Here is a 10649-nt window from a genome sequence, read left to right as displayed (position 1 = left end):
TAGGATTGAGTGGCCAAAAAATTTCCTTGATTTTTTTTCTATGCTGATTACTAGATCATATCCAAATTGTGTTCCTTCTTTTTAAGGTCAAAGAGAATTTTCTTCTGTGCAAAACCCTCAAACTTTGTGACAGATATCCAGTGGGAAATCAGTGCCCTAAAGTCAGGGGAAAAAAGGCAAACTTAATGATTCTGTGATCTGCTAAAGACCTTACATTAAATCAGTGAATAAACATGAAATATGCACTGCTTTTAAAAGATAACTGCTCTCTTTTTTTCACAGTTTAATAACTAAATGGATCTTTGAGCATGTGTTACCTTTTTTTATGAGCTTTTAGAGCTTCCAGCCTCACCAGGGCACAGCAACAAGCAGCACAAAGCCAGCAGGACCATTAAAGACATAAAAATCAGAACTCCCAATATCAAATTTGAACCCAGTAAAACAACCATTGTGCCAGAACAGATCTATAAAGCACATTTCAGCAACAAGTTACAGCTGCTGCTGTGTATTTATAGCTTTGGGACAAAAAAAAAAAAAAAAAAAAAAAAAATAGAAACCAAAACACAACAGACTGGAAAGAGTAGAAAGGATTGGAAACAGCAAATTTGTCAATGTTTTTCCTCGATGCTGAGTCGCTGCTGCTTTAGATTAGCCCTGTCCCCTGCAATTTGACAGTAGCGCCGTGAACCTGCAGCGCTCGGATCCCGGGCGAAGATAGGGAGAAAGGAGGAGGAATTTGGGGAATTTTTTCCCCGGGAGCGAGCGGGGAAGCGCAGCGCTGTGAGTGGGGCTGCGGTGACAGCACTAACACTTCCCAGAGCCGAGGACCCCGCCGCTGGAATGGCATTGCCCACCCTGAAAGTGAGAAGGTAAAGTTTATTTTTTCTGCTTTTTTCATCCCCTTTCTCCCATATACAGAAGGGATCAAGACCACCAAGAGCGGCCCTCTTTTTTTAACTTCTTTTTTCCCCCCCTTTTTTAATTTTTTTTTTTTTTTTTTGCCTCGATGATGTACAATTTGCGTTTGTTAATAAAAAAAAAAGAATCCAGCCTGAGGTCATCCACCTAGATTTGATGGTTTTTCTCCTTTTTTTTTTTTTTTTAAACAGGAAACAGGTTTCAGATGTTTGGAGGTTCAAAAGTAAGGCTGCTAATCTGCCTCCCAATTTACCATGCATTGACAACCGTCCAATCTTTTCTGGCTTTGGAGATGAGGGATTGCTTCATATTCTTATTTTTACGACGCGCAATCCCTCACTGCTGGGATTTTCTTCTTAATTCCAAGGAAAACTGCCTTGGGAAGAGCAGCGCAGTGCTCACCCCAGGGCGGCTGGTTGGGATGAGCTCTCCAAGGAGGGCGTTTGAGGGAAGGGTTGCACAAGGAGTTTGGGGTTGGGTGAGCACAAAAAATGGAACTTTTCACTTCCCAGCGCCTCGGAATAAATCTGCATTCCCAGTTTTCCTTAGATAAAACAATCAGCCTTTCTAGATTCCCTTCCCGCTGTCAGCACCACACACTCGGAACTCAAATAATCGCTGTTTTTCTTTCTTTCATTTAAGTCCTTAGGAAAGCCTGATAATATTCCACTAATATTCCCTAGGAATTCCTCTCTGGGCATTGCAGGTGATTCCTGAGGCTCTGGGAAAGGAGGATTCTGCCTTGCCCAGGATTTCTGCAGGAGTTTGGCACGATGTGGTTTTTCCCAACAGTTATTCCCATTTCTCAGGTGGATGTTATTCCAATTTCTGATGTGGCAGTTATTCCCATTTCTCACCTCGAATATGCACCAGATTTTTGTGTCTTTTAAAGAGCCCAAACCCAGCTCACGATGTTCAGCGCTCATGAGGATAAAATCAAATTAGTGAAATGCTTCATTAAAAAAATAATACATTTACCAGCGAAATACTTTCAGTTAATTATCTTCTCTTGCAGATAAATCCTGTGGACTCCAGTGCAGATTTATCTGGAAAAAAAGTTGGAGGATCATTCTCATATTTTATTAAAATCTATTGTTTTGACAGTATTGCTGGACTATGTATTTATAATTTTAGAACATTTTACTAGGATGTGGAAAAGCTGTGTAGATACGAGGGCTAAAGGAGAAAGTTTTGCTATTCCTGCAAATGCAAATTGAGCCCCAGAAAATATTTTTCCTTCTGAATTAAAACAACAATGTTGTGAGTTACTTTGTACCCCCTAATAAATGACAGTTTTTCTTTGTAAGCCTTTCAGAAACATAACCTGGCTTCTGACCCGGAATGAAAAAGCAGCGCTAATCCAGCGTTAAAAATTGATGCCAAACTTACAGAGAATTAAAAATAAATTGAAAGAAATTGGTTTTATTTTCAGCATTTTGGCAACCTCAGAATATGCCCAGCCTTGGTTCTTTGAAAAGTTTTGCACTGAAAATACAGTTGGATGTTATAAATATAAAACATTAAAATGTAAAGTATAAAAATATAAAATATTTTCTGGTGGTATAAAGAGCATTCATTTTTTGTGATGATAATTTGGGTTCTTCAAAAAAAAAGTTGAAAAACAAAACTATAAAAAATGTTTAACCCCAGTTTTAGGTTAAATATTGGCTGCTTTGCATCAAGAAAAGTGCACCACAAGCACCAGACTGACACCCAGTCTCTGAGCAAAAAACCCTTCATTTATTCTAAAATATGGATTTGGGGAATTTTATTAATTCTGTCAATAAATTACCTGGTTCTTTTTAAAATCCATATTTTGCCAGCGAGTTCCAGATAAAAATTGCACCCCCTTATCCCTGGCACATCCCCTGTAACAAATGGGGGAGTTTGCTGAAGACCACAAACATATTGGAAAAATGTGTAAACCAAAGGCAGGGATATTTTCCAAGAGAAACACCTGGAAGGTGTAAATCAAAACTCTTGTAAACACGTCAGTGGGAACATACGACAGGCACAGGGCTCGCTGCGCACCCAGCCCACGGAGCTTTGGAAATCCACATGGATAAATCAGGGATCAACCTCGGGCTAATAAACAGCTTTGTATGAAAAGGAGAGATCCTCTGCCCCTGCAGAGACAGCAAAAGATGGATTTGGTACCTTTGGAGAAATCCAGGAGGTCATTCACAATAATGGGGTTTAAAAAAAAAAAAATCGCTGCTTAAAGAAATTTTGAAAGCCAAGCTCGAGCGGCATTGTGATTTTTTCAAATCAGCAGCAAAATTAAAAACTTTAATTATTTATTTGCTTTCTTAGAAATGTTTTCCAAGCATTTATTTTCCCAATTAAAGTTTCCTAATTGTTGATGAAATGTAAAGATCTTTTACACCTACACAGTATTTAACACCTATGTTGTATTTTACCTCTGCATGACATTTTACATGTATGTTATTTTTACATCTAAATTGTATCTTACATCCACATTGTATTTTTTTCTACATTATGTTTGACACCTACATTGTATTTTCTATCTAAATTTTATTTTCTATTTACATTATATTTCACATCTACGTTTTACACCTAAATAATATTTTCTATCTATGTTATAATTTATATCTACATCATATTTCACATCTATGCAATATTTTTAAATCTACATTATTTTTCACATCACCCTTGTATTTTTCAGCTACATGTTATTTCTCATCTATGTTATACTTTAAACTTCCATGACCAGAAACTCACAGTGAAGGCAAAGGGACAGAAGAAGAAATTTGGGGAGCTGAAAAACCGCTGTGCTGAAAACCCCCTAAAATTGGGATTGTCCCTTATGGACTGAAAGAAACCCTATTAAAATCCTATCTTCTGGAAAGCGTCAGAGAGGCAGGAGGTTGGTAAACATTATAAAAACAACCCCTTATAAAATTTTTATTGCTTTACATTTCTGTACGTTTTACGGCCGGCGCGGGGGAAAGGAGCGACAGCGATTTCTCCGCCTCGAGAGCAGGCAGGAACTTCTTTCCCCTCACTTTGTGCTCATCCAAATAAATAAAAATGTTGAAGCCTGCTCATTTCTCAGGCATTCAGGGGATTGATTCCATGCTCAGAAGGAGCCAAGGAAAAGCTGAAGGCTAAATGAACCTCACGACGTTAATCTGGGTGTTATAAACAAGTATTGTCCTTTTTGGACACTGCAACATTTTTGCAACATGTTTTATTTCGTATCCACGTGTTTTCTGATTTCCAAAAAGCAGGGAAAACACAGCTAGAATTATTAACTCTTGGAATAATTAACTCTTGGTAAAATTATTAAACCAGGGATTTAAAATTTCTCCCCAAAACCCAGCTTAGACGTTTGCTTCCTGAGGAAGTATTTTTAGCTTCTGAATGAAACAAGTCATGGGCAAAAAAAAAAAAAAAAAAAGGTAATTGTGCTTGCAAGTAAGTATTTAAATATTTACATTTGAAATATATTTGCTGCCAGCTTCTGTTAGCGAGAAGAAAAGTAATTTGGGAAATTACAACCCTTCCTATTTCCCACATTTTTTAGGATAATAAATGCGGGGCTGAATTTAGCATGCCCTGGAGCTTGGTTGGCCAAAGTCGAAGGCAAAGAGGGAGCCCAGGATAATTCATGGAGCAGAGATGCTGCTGGGGAGGGAGACCTGCAGAGCTTGGGAGGTGCTGGGGATGAAGATGGGTTTCCTTTGGGCTGGGAAGTGCCGGGATGGCTCTGGAGCAGCTGTTCCCAGGATGTGGAACCAAGGCTGTGGCCGCCGGCCGAGCTGATGTCTCATGTGTGACCTCCAGATATGGTGCATCTGCTCATCCTCACAAGCTGGCAGGCTCAGGGCCTGAGTCACGCTCCCCAAGCCCTCCAGCGGGGCAGCACGTGGAGATGATGTTTGGGGTCATGGATGTGCTGGCTTTCCCTGTGTCCAGTTCAGTAAAGCCACGCTGGAAAATTCGGGATGCGTTGAGGCGTCAGAGGGATGAGTAAGAAGGGGGCGTCGTGATGGCAAGGGGAGATGATTCCTCTAGATCTCAGCCCTGGGTCAGGACGTCACCCTCAGCACCTTCTGCAGCTGTTACAGGTGGCCACCCCCCTGCACGTTTGCATAATCACTATTTTATTTTTATTTTTATTTTTATTTTTATTTTTGCTATTGTTTTTCTCTCGGCTTCCTTGGCATTTCTATAGACAGGGGTTTCCAAGGAAGATTTCCACCTCCTGAGCAGAATGAGGAAGGAGCTCATTGTGGTCACACAAGGTTTGAAACCAAAGGGGTGTTTTGGGTCTTTCCCAGTGAGGATCTTTACGTTTTTCAGATGTCTTCCAAAACAATGTATCAGGTGTCACACCTCACCATGTGCTCAGCACAGGGACTTTCTGTGGCCTGAGTCACCAGCACTGTCACATCAAGTGAGCTCTGAAGTGATTTTGGTAATTGCTGATGCTTCCTTTGACTTAAATACAGTTCTGAGGGAACTCGGTCTTGCTTAGATCATTGCCCAGAGCCTTGAGCTGCCCGCAGCATTTTCTCCTTCTCTAAAATGTGAGGTGGGACCCACCTGTGTGATCAAACGATAAATGTTTGGGAAGCCTGGTGAGAGCCTATCATGGGACTTCAAGGAGAGCCCAAAGCCTTATCCACATTATTATCCAAACCTGGGAAAAGCAGATTCTCTTTCATCCTGGGAAAATGCTTATTTTATTATCCCAATCAGCCTGCTGGGTTCCTGTTGGTGGCCAGAGGGGACATTTCCATAGGCCAACAAGCCAACTTCTCTGTTCTGCCCTTAGTTCTTAGAATCCCAGGATCACTGAGGTTGGAGACGCTTCCAAGACCATCAAGTCCAACCAGTGCCTGATGCTCACCTCATTACCAGCCCGTAGCACTGAGTGCCACCTCCTTGGGCACCTCCAGGGATGGGCACTCCAACCCTCCCTGGGCACTTCCAATCCCTGAGCCCCCTTTCCATGGGGAAATTCCTGCTGCTGCCCACCCTGAGCCTGCCCTGAGGCCGTTCCCTCTGCTCCTGTCCCTGTTCCAGGAGCAGAGCCCGACCCCCCGGCTGTCCCCTCCTGGCAGGAGCTGTGCAGACCCAGAATTTCCCCCCTGAGGCTCCTTTCTCCCTCAGCTGCTCCTCACAGGACTCTTGGTTCTCCTCCTCTCCAGCCAGCCCATCCCACGGTTTGGACCCTCTTTCCTCGGGATGCCTCACTGAATTCCTGCAGCCGAAATCCACACTGAGCAAACAACCCTGATGACACACTTTGTGGTCACATCTGCTCTCTCACCTTCCTCCTGTGACGACGGGGAAAAACCCAAGAGCTCTCTGTGATGACGCTCGGCTGCTGTTGATTTAATTTGGATTTGGGTAAATCTGTTCTTCTGCAAATGCTCACCGGGGCAAGCTGTCCCTTCTTGAGTTTGTGCAAATAAAATAAGGATTCAAACACAACTACAAACACTGTAAGTGTGTGGTTCATCCTGACATCAAGGTCATCCTACAACTCAGTTTCAGTTTTTGCAGTGTTTAATAGATGCTGTTGGGTTTTTTTTATCCACAGGCTTTTTGTGCCACCAAGGGAAGCCACCAGCTTTGCTCCCTTTTTTTTAGCTCCCAAATTTATATTATTATTATTAGTTTCTAATTTATAGGATTTTTATAGAGGTTTTTGGGCAAATCTTGGCGGTGTTATAATCAGTGACCACTTTCCCACTGCCTTCGGTCAGGCTGGAATTTCACTCTCCCTGCTTTACCTTTCCCTGGTTGCTCCCAGTGTGAAAAGCTTTGGTTGGGAATTTACCAAGCCAGAAAATCAGCCTGACTCTGGAAATTCTATTGTTTACTTTAAAGCACATTTTGTTTCCATTTTGCTATAAATATGGATGAAGTGAAAATCTGCTGTTGTGGAGGGCCTGTCACTTCAGCAGCAGCTCCAGCAGGATGTCTCACATGGTCTCCCCAGCCCATGGAAAATCATCCTGGGGATGGTGGGCACAGCCCTGGGAGGCATCAGCACATCCTTAGAATTCCTCTGCAAATCAGTGGGAGCTTAAAATTACTCTGAAAGAAAAAAAAAATGGAATAAAATCTCGCTTTCTCTTGAGAGCAAGTGGAGTGCGTGTCCCGCGGAGAGGGAAAACAGCAGCAAAAATTCAGAAAGATGACAGAAATTTGTGTTTTCAGCAAATCCCTTTAACTGCAGTGCAGGTTGCCATGAGATGTGTTTAGATACTGGGTCTGGAGTCAAAGCTTGGAGTGGAAGGATTTATTTTAATTCATATTTAAAAGAGACAGCACAGAAGATGAACAGAGAAATCAGACCGGTATGGAAGAAAAACAGAAAATACATGTAAGCTCTTCACACTCAGCTTCCTGGAAGGGTTTTGTAACATCTGAAGCTCTTGTTTATTCAAATTAAAATGCACCTGATCCTTTGTAAGCAAAACAAGCCAAGCCCTGCCCTCCCCAGCAGGACTGGCACGTGCAGGGCAGGGCCCTGCTTTGGGTCCGTGTCCATAAAGGGTTGGAAGAAGTTTTGGAGAACACTGGGAGAGGTAACGGGGAACTTTAATTCACTTTCACATCTCCCCAGCCCCTCCCTGCAGCCCTGAGAGCATTGAGGGAAGAGGCAACTTTCCAGTCCTCACCTCCTGGATGCTCCCTGATAATTCCCAGGACATTATTTTGGAAGTGGGGATCACCTTTCCCAGCAAATCCCGCCCTGCTGCCCAAAATCTGGGATTGAGGAGCACTCACGCCCTCACTGCACAACCTGCCCTAGGCTGGAGTATTTTATTCTGATTTTAAAGGAAAGCCTCGGACTTATGATGTAAGTTCCAATCATGTAAAGAACGGGAGAAAGTGTGAGGAGGTTTGATCCTTTTCCTTGCATTTTCTCCTTGCTGCAGATGCAGGAACACTGTGCTGGAAGGCACAAGCTCGAGGCTCTGCCGACATCTCTATGAAAAGTTGCTGTTTACAGATCTGTCAGAGATTTAGCTTTGATGATGTAACGTTGGCAAATGCCACATGGACCTTCCCTGACACTGTTTTTCTAACAAATGGCTCTTTTTCTCTGCCATGACTTGGAAAAAAAAAAGGAGTTTGAAAGGGTTCTGAACCTTAAAACCATTTGAGTTTTGTTCAGTGTCTACCAGATTCAGTTTGATAAAATATCTGACCTCCCACTCCAAAGCTATCTCCTGGATTTGCTACCCCAGTGCTCTCACTTACATGAAAAAAATCTCTTTTATTAAATATTGTGAAATCCTGATTAAAAGCAGAGTAGGACAGGAACTCTCTGCTGGGTTTATAGGATGGCCGAGGGTCTCAGGATGAGCAGGGATTTTTAGGAAGACTTCAGGTATCACAAATTTTGGTTCAGAAGGGAGAAAAATATTCTAAAGAAGGGAAAGACACCTCCAAATGGCAGAGGGAGGAGCTCAGCTCTGGAGCTGGAAAAATCAGGTTAATTTAGGGAAAAGCAGAACAGAAGAAGCCAGGAGAGCAGGAAGGGGGGAAAACACTAAAATTATGAACAGGAGGATTTCTCTTAGGGTTTAGCATCTCTTATTTTAGAAGAGAAGTCAGGGAAATGGGGAAGACACTTTAGATTTCCAGGAAGCATCTCCAGCCCACAAAATGCCTCCCACATTTGCCCATCTGGCATCAATATTCCCTCCGTGTTTTGGGAGGTGCCACAACCCAGATGCTCCCAGCAGTGTCTGGGGAAGGCAGAGGGGTGGGACAGGTAAATTTTCACTCCTGCTTTGCCACCCCTTTGCTGGTGTCACCTCTGCCAACTCACCCTGCTGGAAAATCATCCCAGGGCTTGGAGAGAGGAAGAGGAGAATCTGGGAATGGAAGGGGTGCCTAATTCATTAAAGATGCGTGTCATTCATTAAGGGCACATGGGATGAGTGCCCTGCAGATTTTTTTGAGGTTGCCTGACTGAGCTCAGCAAAGAGGGACCAGGTCTGTGATGGAGGAAAACTCTCCCCCGCAGCAACAATTTTGTGGATTGCCCACGAGATGCAACCCAAGGCCAAGAGAAATTCCTTGGTTTTGACCATCTGAGGCTGAAAATGAGCTGTCAACTTCCAAAAATGCATTAATTTAGCCCGCAAAAATGTGCACTGAGCAATCGGGGAAGAGGAGGAAGACACCTCAGAGGTCGTTTTGGAGCACAGCAAAGCAGCTGGGTCTGGAAAAGTGGGATGACACTGCTCCAACAGCATCCAGAGATCCTCCTTTGGGGAAGAAAGTTTAAATCTGGGGGGGCCAGGTGGAGATGCTGAGGTCTCCAATTTTCATCTGAGTTGTCAGAGAGCTTGGGCTTGGTTCATGAAGAACAGGGCTCAGATTTTTCTGTAGAGATCAATGCAAGAGCTTGATCATCCTATTTTTTTTTCTTGGATGTGGGGAAAACATAATCCTCCTAAAAATTTCTGGGAGTTTTGCTGGATCTGGCTGCCACCAGCAAACATGCAGCACCATGCATGAGGTTCTCCCTGCATCCAACCTCTCCCTCTTTACCTGTGTGAGGGAAAATCTCATCAAACCCTCTCTGTCAATCCTCTCCCAAGCAGGAAAGGTTCCCTGGACATTGTCCAAAGTTGAACTCACTTGGCTCTGACATAAAAAACAACCAGTCTGGGCTCCAATTTTATTTACCACTCATCTGCTTTAAAAAGCACATTACACTGTGTTTCTGGCCAGTTATCCAATATATTTTTTTTAATTGTCATTATTTTCTCCAGCTCATCAGTCCTGGCAAACAGGAAATCTATTATTCACAGCAAAGTAACAGCGAGATGCAAACACATCCCTGTCGCTGCTCCAGCTGTGTGTGGGGTGGAAAAGGACTCACTGAGACTTGGTCATAATTAGCCCTTTGCCCTGGGCTAATTTTGTCATCAAGATCATGACTGTCATGATCTTGATGACAAAAAATTGCCCTGGAAGAAGTTTTGTTGATATGGATCTTGGTAATTGAAATAGGACAGCATAAATGAAGGGACATGGAAAATTGTAGGGTCGGGTTTATGAATGAACTCTGAAAATACAAAGTGTCTTAATTTCACCACCTAAAAATAGTAAAAATCCACTTTTTCCAGTCTTGAAGTGTCCAAGACCCAGGAGAGGAAAAGCATTTGCTGCTGGGAAGTGATGCACACATCTTTCCTCCCCTGTGTTGCAAGCTCATTCCTCTGGCATGGCAGTGGCTGCTCCAGGGCCATCACACCTTCAAATGCACTTCAGAGGTCCCAAAGTTGAGTATTTTCCTTAATTTCCCTTCTGCCCGCTAAGGTAAGAGAAGAAAAAAAGAAAAAAAATCCTGGATAAATACATTTGTGCCAAATGCAGGTTGGTGGAGTGCAGCAGAGGGTGGATGATGTGAGATGTGAGGAAGGAAGAGAAGCCTCTGGAATGGGGAATGTTCAAATCCAGCCTCTGACCGATCCCAAACCATCTCAGCTCACTGAGTGCCGCATCCAGGCCCTCCCTGAACATCTCCAGGGACTCCACCACCTCCCTGGGAAGCCCATTCCAATGCTTAACAGCCCTTTCTGAGGAGAAATTCTTCCTGAATCCATCAGAGAATTGACCTTGGGTGTTGCTACCCATCCCGAATTGCTGCTGGTGGGGAAAGGGAAATGGGGACAATAAGGGACAACTCTTCATTAAAATCTCCCACAAAATTCCAACCCTTTTGCTGC

The 10649-nt window shown here is 43.2% G+C and overlaps 1 long non-coding RNA gene across 1 annotated transcript; it reads left to right on the top strand.

The window, feature by feature from the left end:
* Positions 1 to 474: 474 nt before the first annotated feature.
* LOC140684874 (uncharacterized) lies at positions 475 to 6388 on the top strand. Its single transcript, XR_012057797.1, has 2 exons — positions 475 to 3805; positions 6096 to 6388. It is a non-coding gene; the product is annotated as an uncharacterized lncRNA (long non-coding RNA).
* Positions 6389 to 10649: the final 4261 nt, after the last annotated feature.

This window comes from Taeniopygia guttata, chromosome 11 (genome assembly GCF_048771995.1).
Source record: "Taeniopygia guttata chromosome 11, bTaeGut7.mat, whole genome shotgun sequence".
Taxonomy (NCBI): Eukaryota; Metazoa; Chordata; class Aves; order Passeriformes; family Estrildidae; genus Taeniopygia; species Taeniopygia guttata.
The sequence above is the reverse complement of the archived record's forward strand: the minus strand, read 5'-3'. Positions and strand labels throughout refer to the sequence as shown.